Genomic DNA, 13,460 nt, shown 5'->3' on the forward strand with positions numbered 1-13,460 from the left:
AATCTTTCTTTCAAACTACCTTAGCAATGATACCAGTTTTAAAAACACTGATAACATTTGCACATATACAATTTATAAACAGTTTGATCTTAATGAATGCCTTATAATTAGTCTTTAATGTTTTCCTTATATTTATTCTGGATCTTTTATGATGAATTTTCCAATGACTTCTGATCTTTTTGTTATAAATACTTGAAACTTTTCTGTTCATCAAATATCCATTTTTTTCCCATTCAGGATTACACTCAGTTTTGCTGAGTAAGTTATTCTTGGACACAGCCTTAGCTCTTTTGCTAATTTCTTTTTAAAAATAAATTTTATTGATGTCTTTTATTTCATATGGTCTAAATTTTCCTCTGGCATCTTGCCTTCCATCCTCTCCTAGAGATCCAACCCATAGAACAAAGAATATACTGTAAGAGAAAAGAGAGTAAGAGGAGAAAACAGCAAAACTGATTGATAGTTTAAAAATGTTTTACATAATGTTCCACATCAATGGCCCTTCTGTTTCTGCAATAGAACAGAAGGAGGGGTCTTCTCTTATCTCCTTTGCTTATTCTTTGTAATTTTAAAGGATTAATTTTTTTTTGTTTTATGGTTGTTCTTTCCATTTATACTATGGTAGTAATTGAATAAATTAAGGCTTCTTAAACTTTTTCCACTCATAACTCCTTTTCACCCAAGAAGTGTTTATGTGACTCCAGCTATCTGAGTATATAAAATAGATACACATATCAAACATGTCCTAATAATATAATAAACAATAATTTCCTGACCCTCACATTCAATTACATGACCCCATATGGGGGCCACAATTCACAGTTTAAGAAACTTTAGCATATATTGTTTTCTTGACATTTATTTCACTCTGTATCAATTCATGTATATCTTTCCTTGCTTCTCTGTAATTATCACTTCAGTTCTTAAACAAAGTAACATCCCATTACATCCTTTCTTAGCAATTCTCCAATTAATGGGCATCTATTTTGTTTCTACTTCTTTGCTATCCCAAAAAGTGTTGCTACAAATATTGTGATGTATGTAGGAATTTTCTTTAAATTAATGGCTCTCTTAGGTTATAGACCCAATAATGTAATTGCTGGGTTAAAGGGAATGGACATTTTAGTTGCATAATTCCAGATCGCCTTGCAAAATAATTATTAATTTATAATTTCACCAAAAGTACAATAGTTTGCCCACCTTTCTACAATCCCACTCATCCCATCTTTTATCATTTTTGTTAAAAGTTCTGAAACCTTGTAGCTGTTTTGACTTACATTTCTGTTCATTTTAGTTATAGACCATTAGAAAGTCTGAATACTTACTCAGGCTTTTTCAGTGTGTTGAGAGCCTAGGGAAGTCGCTTTGTGTCATGGCTAATCAATTTAAACTGAGTAGGAGTAAGTGGCAGCTGGTGCTACAAATCTGTGCAATTTGGGATTAGGGACAATTGAGTCAGTCTTTCTTCTGGAGCTGGCCTTCACTTCTGTCAAAAAATTTTGGAAGGCAATTTAGTAGTAATGATTTGAGTGTTAAGTTTGAAATCAGCAAGATCCAAGTATAAATCTTCCCTCAGATGCTTACTAGCTGAGTGAAGTTGGCAAATCACTTCATCTCTCAACATCAGTTTATCTCATATAGAAAACTGGGATAACAATGGTACCTGCCCCATGGAGTTCTTAGTTGTGTGATCCTTTAGAATCATATTCAGGGTTAGACTCTTTACCTGCACAATAAGAATAATATTATTATCTACTTTGTAGTTATCAAATGAGATAACATACCAAATGTTTTGCAAATCTTAAAGCATTATATGTTACTATTATTATTTTAAGAAAAAGAGTTGTTTGTCTTGTTTTTCATTGGTGCTCAACATAATGTAAGATGAAGCACAATTGTTCCCATCATCTTCTATTTACTATTTCAAATAAATTTTTTAAAAATATAAACTTAAAAAAAAAAGCAACAGAAGTCAAAATATAAGATCTAACATTCTCTCTGATCCAAGTGGATTTCTGATGAGTCTGTTATTGGAGAATGTGTATTTCTGGGGTCACCATCTACCTAACATTGGGAAATGGAACTATTCATTCAGCCTGGTATCCCATAGCTCTACACAAGAAAAGGATTGTAAGGCTGGAATCCTGCTGTTACTGTTCTACTCTGAGACTTATTTTTAGAGTCACTGACTCAAAGCTGGAGAGTGAAATCTGTGTTTATTGAGAGGTAGATTTGGAAGATCAAGAAAACAGATGTGAAGGCTTTGTAGTCTCCAGTTGGCTCCAACAAAATTCTTCCCAAAGGTGATTAGGCAGTTGGCAACATATCCAAAGGATTAATTTTCCACAGACAACTTTATGAAAACAAAACTGATTTCCTCCTAACTTCTAAGATGGGATGGAAAAATGAAATTTTAGTAAGTCTCTCCAATCCCTCTCTCTTGGTCTCACTTTACCAACGGCCAGAAATAAACATGAGTTGCTAGAAAGGTAAAGATCCCCAAACTCAGAAGATTTGTTTTGGCAGATGCTGTCCAAGAGGATATAACAGAACTAGTATAGTTTCCTATCATATTTCAGGTACCATCCTCTCCCACCTTTTGTTGTTTTGTCATTTTTCAGTCATGTCTGACTTTTCTTGACCCCACTTAGGGTGTTCTTGGCAAAGAAATTGGTATGGTTTGCCATTTCCTTTATTTTACAGAGGAAAAACTAAGGCAGATAGGGTTAAGTGATTTGCTCAGGGCCACACAGCTAATAAATGCCTGAGGCTGGATTTGAATTTAGGTCTTTTTGACTTTGGGTCTGGGGCTCTGCCTACTATAACATCTAGCTATCCTTCTCTAATTGTTCCCAATATTCATCTTTTCCTCTGTAAATTACTTTATACTGTTTTACTTTGTATATATTTGTAATTTATTCATCTGTATGTTTTTTTCCCCCTAGAAGAATGGAAACTTGCCCTCCTCCCTTTTTTCTCCCCACCTACATATTGCCTGCTTTATCTTTTCTTCTGTGTGGTCAAAAGATATAAATATATGGTTCAAAAAAGAATTCCAAACCATTAGCAACTATATGAAAGAATGATACAAATTTAAAATAATAATAATAGAAATGCAAATCAAAACAACCCCAAGATTTCACCTCATCTCTAAAAAAATTGGCAACATTGGCCAAAATCCAGGAATAGTCATGTAGCAGGAGTTCTATAGAGACAATGTAGATAGAACAATGAAATGATTAAAACTAACTGTTGATATAAAGATTTTTTGCCAATTGACCACTTCCTTTTGCTAGTGAGATAAATAGTTAAATAATCATTAAATTCTTCCTATCTACCAAGCATTATGCTAAGGGCAAGGAATAAAAAACCCAAATAAACAAACAATGCTTAAAAATGCTTGTTGACTGACTGGCTGACCCTCTCTCAGATAGTGAAATCCAATCCATTTTATTCTCATCTTTTTCATTCTTGAATCATCTTCTGTACACAGCTAAGAAGGAAAAAATAGGACCACGAGTGAAGCAACCAATCCATGACTTTCATCAATGAAAGTATGCCGTAAATACATACTTTCAACTATCAGCTTGACAGAAAGCTGAATACTAGATTTGGGATCTGGAAGACTTGGGTTGGAAATCTGTTTCAAATACATACGACTGTATGATCCCAGGAGTACCTCTTAATCTCTTGGACCCTCAGTTTCTTCATCTATACATGGCAACTGACTCATTAGATTGTTGTGAGGATCAAATGAAATGTTTATAAAGCACTTTGAGAGTGCTATATAAATGGGGGCCATTTTTATTGTAGTTGCTATTAGTATTAGTCATTGTAATTACAGTTAAGGATCACCATAGTGCATTGAGTACTGAGTCTGGAGTTGGAAAGATTCATTTTCCTGAGTTCAAATCCATTCCTAGACACTTACTACCTGTCTAACTTGAGCAAATCACTTATGTTTCCCTCAGTTTCCTCATCTGTAAAATAAGCTAAAGAAGAAAATGGCAAACCTCTGTAGTATTTATGCCAAGAAAACCCTAAATGGGGTCAGGAAGAGTTGGACATGACTGAAATGATTGAAAAACAACAATTTTAATTATTATCATTTTACCCAGATCTTTGATTTCATTAGTGTAGGAAAAGATCCTGATAAGGAAACACATTCTACCAATGCTTATCAACAAAAATTCTACAAACACTTTGTCTTAGAATATTAGAGATTAAGTGACGGGTTAAATTTGTCACAGGGTGGTTTTGAACCCTGCTCTTCTTGGATTTTTATCTAAGCTGTTCCTCATCTTTATTATCTTTAACTCCAGTTATAGTTGCAATAAATGAAAACTCTTATTACCTCTGGTTCAGAGCTGAGGGACTATTGCTATGGGAGAACATAGAAATCAGGGGCATTATGGAACAATTTCCTGATAAGATCAGGGGCAACTGGCAAATGATTGGACAGAGTAACAGTACAGTGCCATCGGTAGAACACTGGTTTTGGAATAAGAGATTATGAATTAGAATCCACAATTTGTCATTTACCTTTGTGTATCCCTGGACAAATCACCTGAGTTTCCTGAGCTTGTTTCCTTATCTGTGGAATTTGGGGATTGACTTAGTTGAACCCTGAGGTCTCTCCCACGTTTGGATATATGATCTTATGACTTCAGATAAGATAGAACTCTCCCCCACCTTTCATTAGCCCTTTATAAATGGCTACCCAAGTGTTTCCTCTTTCCATTCTTCTAATAGGATGTATGTTCTTTGAAGGAAGACACTATTTAATTTTTGTTTTTGTATGACTAATGTATAGCAAAGTGTCTTGCATGTAGCAACTAGTTAAAAATGCTTGTTCATTCATTTTACTCTTGGTTCCCATGATGGCAGGGGAAGGATTGTGTCAAAGATGATTGGTCATTAAGTAGGAAGAGATGTCCACTTAGTAGATTTTAAGAGGAGAAATTATTTTGCCATCATTCTCTCTCTGAATTTATCAAGTGTTAGGATTCTTTTAAGTCATTTTCTTAGACCTCCATGGAAGTGGAAGAAGAGGAGATATTCTGCACATCCTCTTGTAGCTGGGACAGTTACGCACACATGGCAGGCAACAAGAGCATTTGCTCGTCTAAGTGAGCATTAGAATGGATTTCCACACCCTGGCTAACTCATCTTCTATGTGTTTTTTCCCCAGAGCATCAGTGACTAAACAATGATCCTTAAATGGGCGTTTCTAGCCCTGACAGTAAGTTGTGAGTTCCAGAGGTCAAGAGCTCTTGAGTCGGAATACTGACTGGTAAAAGGAGGTTCTTCCAATTATTATACTACTTCTTGGAGGAGAAAATGGTCATTAGCAAGATGATAAGTCATACTCTAACTTATTCCAAATGGACTTTGAAAGGCTTGCTCAGACAGGACAGACTTGAGGTGAAGCTGAAATGGTTGTTCAACAGTCTCATGAGTCTGGCTCTTTACCTCTTCCCAGAAATGTCTAATGGAGTTTGGGATATCTATTTCATTAGCAAATAAAATACTGTGTTTAGTCTTTGTCAAAGTACTGTCTTGAATCTCCCATGTTTTAAATATTCTTTTGGAGTGGAGAAAGTAAATGCCTGCTCTTTATGTGATTTACTTTGCATTTTGGGAGCTTTTCTAGAAGGGACGCTATTTAAATTCCTTTGGAGGAGACCTGAGCTATTCTTAACCTTTGTTTAAAAGACACTTCCTGAAGTTCTACTCTGGGATAGAACCAGGTAATAATAATAATAATAAGGGTTGCTAGGTGGCACAGTGGTTCCAAGTCTGGAGTCAGAAAGATTCATTTTCCTGAGTTCAAATCTGACCTCAGATACTAGCTGTGTCACTGAGCAAGTCATTTCACCCTGTGTGCCTCAGTTTCTTCATCTTTAAAATGAGCAGGAGAAGGAAATAGTGAACCACTCCAGTATCTTTGCCAACAAAACCCACGAATCATGAAGAATTGGGCACAACTAAAAGTAACTGAGCAATAAAAAATGATGATAACAAATAGCATTTATGTAGCACTTTAAGATTTGCAAAATATTGTACATATATTAACTCACTTGATCATCACAATAACAGTAGAAGGTAAATGTCATTATTATCTCCATTTTACAGATAAGAGATTACATGTCTTGCATGGGATCATCTAGCTAGGAGGTTTGAAACAGGATTCCAGTTTAGATTAACAGGTAATCAACACTATCCACTGTACCATCTATCTTTCACCTGATAGAGTGGGCAATCTCAAATGAGGTAATATTTTTAAAGCACTTAGCACAGTAACACATAGAAGGCACTAAATAAATGTTTATCCCCTTTCTTCCTTTCCCCTTTCCAAGGAGAACCTAATCCCCTTGCTTTAAAGATTAGGTTCTCCAAACACTGAACCTGGATTTCTGTGAGTGTCAAACTATGTTCCCTCTCAAGTGCTGCTGTTAACTCCTCAATCCCATCTCACTGCCACCAGTCCCACTATTTCCTTCTCTATTGTTGTTTCAAGACATCAAGGATGTCTATCTCTTCCTATTAGTTTGAAAAGCTGAATTGATTTCAACAGAATCCATTCTTTCCCCACAAAAAAAAAAAAGAAATAGGAAATTTTTGTTTTCCTTTAAAGAACCAGAAATTAAATCCTTTATTTTAAGCAATTAAAAAGCAATCCATTGTCTTTTCTTGGCTGGACACTTCAGCAACTGAGTTTCATTTGTGAAGTTTTTGTTGTTGTTGTTGTTGTTGTCATTGTTTTGTTTTATTCTGTTTGTTCATTCTGAGGCAGCTCAGTTATTCAAACAGATGAGTCCATCATGTCTTTCCTTGGGGTTAAATCCTCACAGGGCCAAGGACTCCTCCTCTTATTCTATTGCTATTTTCTCCCTTGAATATAGTCTAAAATTATAGGGTGTAGCTACTCCACCTTCTCAGCCTCCCAGAAAATGGTATAAATAATTATCTTGTAATCAAGAGTCATCTAGCCTGCTCCAGGTATTACTGACTTGTCAGTGTGCCTACAATAATTCTGGCTCTATTATCTTTTTGTATTGCCAGGTAGAATAAAGAACAGATGGTGAGAAGTTTTGTTCTCTCTTAATGATGTCTTCAATTCAATTTAACAAACATTTATGGAGCACCCAGTATATGCAAAGTGCTATGTTAAATGAAATAAATGCAAATTTACAAAAAGTGGCCTTGTGTGTGTTGTTATAATTTGCATGCAAATGTAGAAAGAAAACTTATTTTAATTTTAAAATTTTTGAACTAAACCAACACAAATAGGGTGAGAATTTCCATATACTAAGTAGAAGAGAAAAAGACTCTGCATGAAGTTAGGAATCTGCATTCTGAACAGCTTGTTTTTGTTTTTAAATATGCAACAAATTTAACAAAGTTATTTTCAAAGCTATCTGTCTTCCATATTTCCTACTGGCTCTCATTCTCTTCTAGCATTTAAAAAATATTTCAAGAACCCTCTTTTCTTACTTTTCTTTCTAGGCACTCCATCACTGACTGATCTTGTAATTAAAAAAACTTTTTTTTGTTAATAGTTCAGAGATTTTACTCTAATAGCTTTAATTATATTATACTACATATATATTTGACAATTTATTTTCAAAGATACCTGTTTTCCATGTTTCCTACTTACTCTCATTTTCTTCAATGCATTTAAAAAAATTTCAAGAATCCTCTTTTCTTACTTTTCTTTCTGGTCATCCTATCTGGTCTTTTAATTACCCTTTTTTCTCCTCATCTAATTTCTTTTACTTTAATAGTTCAGAGATTTTATTCTGATAGATTTCATTACAATGTTTTCATTTCAAAGTAAAAACTGAAAACAAATATACAAAGTATTGATTATTAATTACATATTGAAAATGGTAAGTTTCTACACCACCAAACAAACCACTTCTGAATTTTTCCAGAGATAAGGTTTAACAACTCAAGCTTCTTAAGTGTTTATCAAAATACAAAAATAAAAAAGTAAAGATCTTTCTTTTCAGATGAGAAGTCTGACCTTTGTAATATCGAAGGGGTAGTAAAGAATATTTCACACATATCCAGAAAGGAGGATTGTTCAAAAATGGACATGAATACTTCTAGAGTGGAATAATTCCCTAGGCTCTCATGCTCAGTTTATCTTCTTTCAAAATCTAGGCATAATAGCTGGCATTCTTGACTATATTTTAAAAATAATTCCAATCAAGCTTTGGGACTAATGGAGGTTGTGATTATTGTGGAGAAATTTCAAATAGAAGCACCACATACTTGAATAAAATTAAAAGGCTGGTTTTTTGTTGTTGTCCAAATATGTCCCAAAGCTCTTTTCAAAGTTTATCACCAATCGCCATTATGTTCTTCCTAAGAGTTATTCAAGTGTGGTGGAGAACTAATCACAACTGACCTAAATTATAGAAGGGAAAAAGTCTCGTTGTAAACAGTTTATGAAGATCTAATGATCTCAAATTGCAGCCTGCTCTGAGCCACAACCTCAAAACTTTTTTTTTTTTGTGAGAACAAATACAAGCACATACTATGAAATACACGAAGATCCAAAGACAAAGAATTACATGGATTTCTATTTTAACCATGAAAAGTTGATCATTTGATTTTTATCATCATTTCTCAAGTTTCAAAAGAAAAGCTGCAGATAATGATAATGGTCAGGTATTCAAGCTATTACTACAAACCTACGTTAAGCATATTCCTCTGTTCTGTGTATTTAAATGTCTGTCTTGTCTTTTTTTACTATTTAAAAACCAGTCACCAAAATGGATCTCAACACAGATTTCACAAGCCAGTAGGAGCATTCAGCAATGCTGCTGTTCATTATCCTGCAGAAACTTAATACCAATGTGCTTAAAATCCCTTTCCAGTACTAATTGTTAAGTTGTTGTTGTTGTTTGTTGTTTTTACAATAAAAAAAGTTGAGTAATATTGTATAGAAGTGCCAGAAACTTCCCCACTGTAAACAAAAACTATTTACAGTAAATAAGAAACCTGTTTTCAGGCTTGTATTTGCCACATTTATGCATGGGGCAATACATACTAGGTAGGAAAAAAACAGTTGTCAGCACTCAGTACCACAAAGTGGCACAGTTTGCCTCATGAGTAAAGGTAAATTGGAGGAAATAAGAGAGAGAAGATTGTTTCATTTCTAGTTTTGAAGCTGATTGGACAAACAGTTCCGTCTTTCATGAAACTCATCCCTGCTAGTGGCATGAGTAGCTTAGATGTACCAGTTTCTGTGACAAAGAGAATGAAGTCCAAATTTATCTATGATTTCAGCTGCATTCGTGGCAGTGGGAAGACCCTGTTTGTTAGCAAACACTAATATGGTGGCATTTCTAAATTCATCCTCTGCCAACATTCTCATGAGTTCATCTCAAGCTTCCATTCTCTGTCATTACTGTCAACCACAAAAATCAATCCTTGTGTGTTCTGGAAGTAATGGCGCCATAGGGATTGAATCTTGTCCTGGCTACCTCCATTCCACATCATGAAAATAATGTTTTTGATTTCTACAGTTTCTATGTTGAACCTATGGCTGGAATAGTAATTAGTATTTCATCCAGCTTCAGTTTGTACAAAATAGTTGTCTTTCCTGTAGTAACCAGACCAACTATTAGAATCTGCATTTCTTTTGTGTGTATGTGTCAAAGAACACCTTGAAGGAGTTAGCAAATATATACTCCATGTTCCAAGTATGATGTGTTAGACATTGACAAAAGAGACCTCCCTGCTCTTGAGCCTTAGGTTTCATGTTTTCTCATTCATGAGTGGAGGTTGCTCCTTTTTTTTTATTAGCTGGCTTTTGGTTTCGTGCCCATAAAATGGTGTCTCCTCTTGGCAGCCTTTCCCATCTAATTTCAAGGAAGAAAGGAAGAAAGGAAAGGAGGAAGGAAGGAAGAAAAAAAAGGAAGGAAAGAAGGAAGGAGGGAAGGAAGGAAGGAGGGAGGGAGGGAAAGAAAGAAGGAAGAAAAGAACCATTGCATTAGGCAAACTTAAATCACAATGGCCATCTATAAATTCTGCACTCATCACCTTTCTGTCAGAAGTATATTTCATTACAAAAGTTGGGTAGTGTGCTTCATTACAAGTGCTTTGGAATCATGGTTGGTCATTGATTAGAGTTCTTAAGTCTTTCAAAGTGATGTTTCTTTACAATGTTATTATATATATTATTTTCAAGATTCTACTCACTTTACTCTGTTTCAGTTCAAACTTCTTCCAAGGTTTGGTTAAAACTCTCCATCCCATCATTTCTTATGGCATTATAAATTCTATTACATTTGTATATTAAAATTTGTTCATCATTTCCCAATTTATGGGTAACCCTTTATTTTCCAGTTTTTTGCCATTACAAAAGGAACAGTTTATTATAAATATGTATATATATATATATATAAATATATATATATATATATTTCTTTTTTTCCTTTCTTTGATTTATCTGGAATATAGGTCTAGTCATAGAATTTCTGGGTCAAAGGATATGCAGTTTGGTAATTTTTAAGATGTTGTTCCAGTTTGCTTTCCCAAATCAATAGACCAATTTACAGTTCCATGAACAGTGTGTCAGTATGTTTGTCTTCTCCCAACCATTCCAACAATGATCATTTTTCTCTTTTGTCAGCTTTGACAATCTAAAAGACATAAGAAATAGAGGATTGCCTACAAAAATATAAAGTGTCCAAATTGTTGTTTGTCTTTCATTTCAAAAAGGACCAATGACATCACAGAGTTATGTCTTGGCTCTCATGTAAATTGATTAAGTGAGGCAGAAGTGCACAATTTTAAGTCTCACTCTATCTATTGGTTAGTTTTGTGGAACTTTTAAAAAAAATTCTATTTAAAATTATTTTTAGAAGAGATGGATGGTTGAGATGAAGGGATTAGATGGAGATATAGTGAGAAATATAGTGATATAAAAATAATAATTTTAATTACTAGAAAAAGAATGAGCTGGAGGTGTTTAGTTTAGGGAAGAGAAGATTCAGGAAGAACATGAAAGCTTACTGGTTGCATTAGAAGGTTACTTGTTCAAGATCACACAGAAAGTCAAATCAAGTCAAGAAACTTACTATTGAGTGTATATTGGTCCATGCACTGTACTAAGATTTAGAAATACAAATGCAAGGTGGAAAAAGATAATATCTCTCTTAAAATAGCCTATTCTAATGGAAGGAAAAAAAAACACATAAAAGGAAATTTAAAAGTGGCAGTGGGGACAGAAGAGATGCATGTACTAATAGAAAAAGGCCCAGAAAGTTAGGAGTATAATGGTCTTCCTTACACTGTAGCTTACTGTTTCTATCTCTAGGATCTAAGCCACTATGCTACAAGAAACCCTTAATTGTCCCCAATTTTTAGAAAGTCATGCCATTGTTAATAGGAATTAAAAATAATAAAAGGATTTTATGCAAGGTTCTACCTTTGTGGAAAACTTGAGTTCCACTTACTTAAACTAAACAAGGATTGGATAATTATGAAATACTCTGGTCCTGAGTGCCTAGTGTTTTTACCAATAAATTATGTATACAACATCATTTCCTAGTACAACTATTGCCTTTGCGAATTATGAGTATTAGTTTAGGGAAATAATGGTAGAAATACATACAGTTCTGGATACCACATTCTTGGAAGGCCATTGCTAAGGTGGAGATTGTTTCAAGGAAATTAATAGAATGATGAAGGACCAATAGGATTATGTGTTATGAAAATTCATTAAAGAAAACTACATGGAATGTTTAACCTGGAGAAAAGGCTTGGAGGAGGACATGATAGCCATCTAAAGATTATCATGTGGAAATAGGATTGGACTTGTTTTTCCTGACCCCCAAAAGTACAACTAGAAGCAGTGGATGGGAATTGCAAAAAGACCAATGTATGCATATTTGACATAAAGAGAAACTTCCTACCAATCAGAGTAATCTAAAATGAAAATGGACTGCTCTGGCAGGTAGTTGGTTCCCCTTAACTGGAGATTTTTTTTAATAGCCTTTTATTTACAAGTTATATGTATGGGTAACTTTACAGCATTAACAATTGCCAAACCTCTTGTTCCAATTTTTCACCTCTTACCTCCCACCCCCTCCCCCAGATGGCAGGATGACCAATAGATGTTAAATATATTAAAATATAAATTAGATACACAATAAGTATACATGACCAAACCGTTATTTTGCTGTACAAAAAGAATCAGACTCTGAAATATTGTACAATTAGCTTGTGAAGGAAATCAAAAATGCAGGTGGGCAAAAATATAGGGATTGGGAATTCAATATAATGGTTTTTAGTCATCACCCAGAGTTCTTTCTCTGGGCGTAGCTGGTTCAGTTCATTACTGCTCCATTGGAAATGATTTGGTTGATCTCACTGCTGAGGATGGCCAGGTCCATCAGAACTGGTTATCATATAGTATTGTTGTTGAAGTATATAATGATCTCTTGGTCCTGCTCATTTCACTCAGCATCAGTTCGTGTTAGTCTCTCCAGGCCTTTCTGAAATCATCCTGTTGGTCATTTCTTAAAGAACAATAATATTCCATAATATTCATATACCACAATTTATTCAGCCATTCTCCAACTGATGGGCATCCACTCAGTTTCCATTAACTGGAGATTTTTAAGAAGTTTAGCAACCACTCATGAAGAAGAGAATTCTTGTTAAGTTACCAAAAAGTCTCTGTTTCCTTTCTCTTGTATTTTTAAAATTCTGGAGTTTTCTATAGGATGAATCTGAACATTTGAATTTTTTTCTAACAGTCAATGAAACAGAAAATAGAATGACATTTATCATAATATAAGACAAATATTATAACATGACTCCCCGAATATGATAACTGGGAAGTCAGAGTAAGATCTTTCAGTTTGCCTGCCTTCAACTAACCCAACTTGAATTTAAAGATAAAAATCTATCTCATGGGCATTGACTCTCCAGAGTACTTAGCTGTACAGGATTCTTTTTAAGAGAAATGATAAATGGTTAAATGGAAAGTATGGCTTAAGAAATTTTTCTGGGCAGATTGGGTAAGTGTAGTATACATTGCCAGAAAGATGACTTTTCAGTGGGTACAAAGCAGACTTCATTCACTAAATAAACTTTTGAATAGCATTTATAAGGACTAAAGAAATATCTTCAAGTGAAAGGGGAAGAGGAAGAGATGGAGAAGCAGTTACAGGAACTTATTTTAATATTATATAAATGCTAAAGATCTGGCATATTCGGGACTTTAATCTGTTTTCAAGAACAGAAGAGTTTATTTAAATTTTGTAACTAAAGAACTTAAGGCTCCTCTTTGTTCATTGTCTGATTCTGGCAGGCTTAGCGGGTCACAAAAATCTCTCAACTTCCTTTTCAAGGGAGTCAGAAGAAAGAGAACTGTCCACAGAGCAAGTAAACTGGCTTATTTGTCTCAGAGGAGTTAGGTGATCTGACATCTTAGC

At 34.4% G+C, this 13,460-nt stretch overlaps 1 pseudogene; it reads right to left on the reverse strand.

Moving 5' to 3' along the window:
- Positions 1 to 9,169: 9,169 nt before the first annotated feature.
- On the reverse strand, positions 9,170 to 13,129 carry LOC100931755 (annotated as a pseudogene).
- Positions 13,130 to 13,460: the final 331 nt, after the last annotated feature.

This window comes from Sarcophilus harrisii, chromosome 4, assembly GCF_902635505.1.
Source record: "Sarcophilus harrisii chromosome 4, mSarHar1.11, whole genome shotgun sequence".
NCBI classification, from domain to species: Eukaryota; Metazoa; Chordata; class Mammalia; order Dasyuromorphia; family Dasyuridae; genus Sarcophilus; species Sarcophilus harrisii.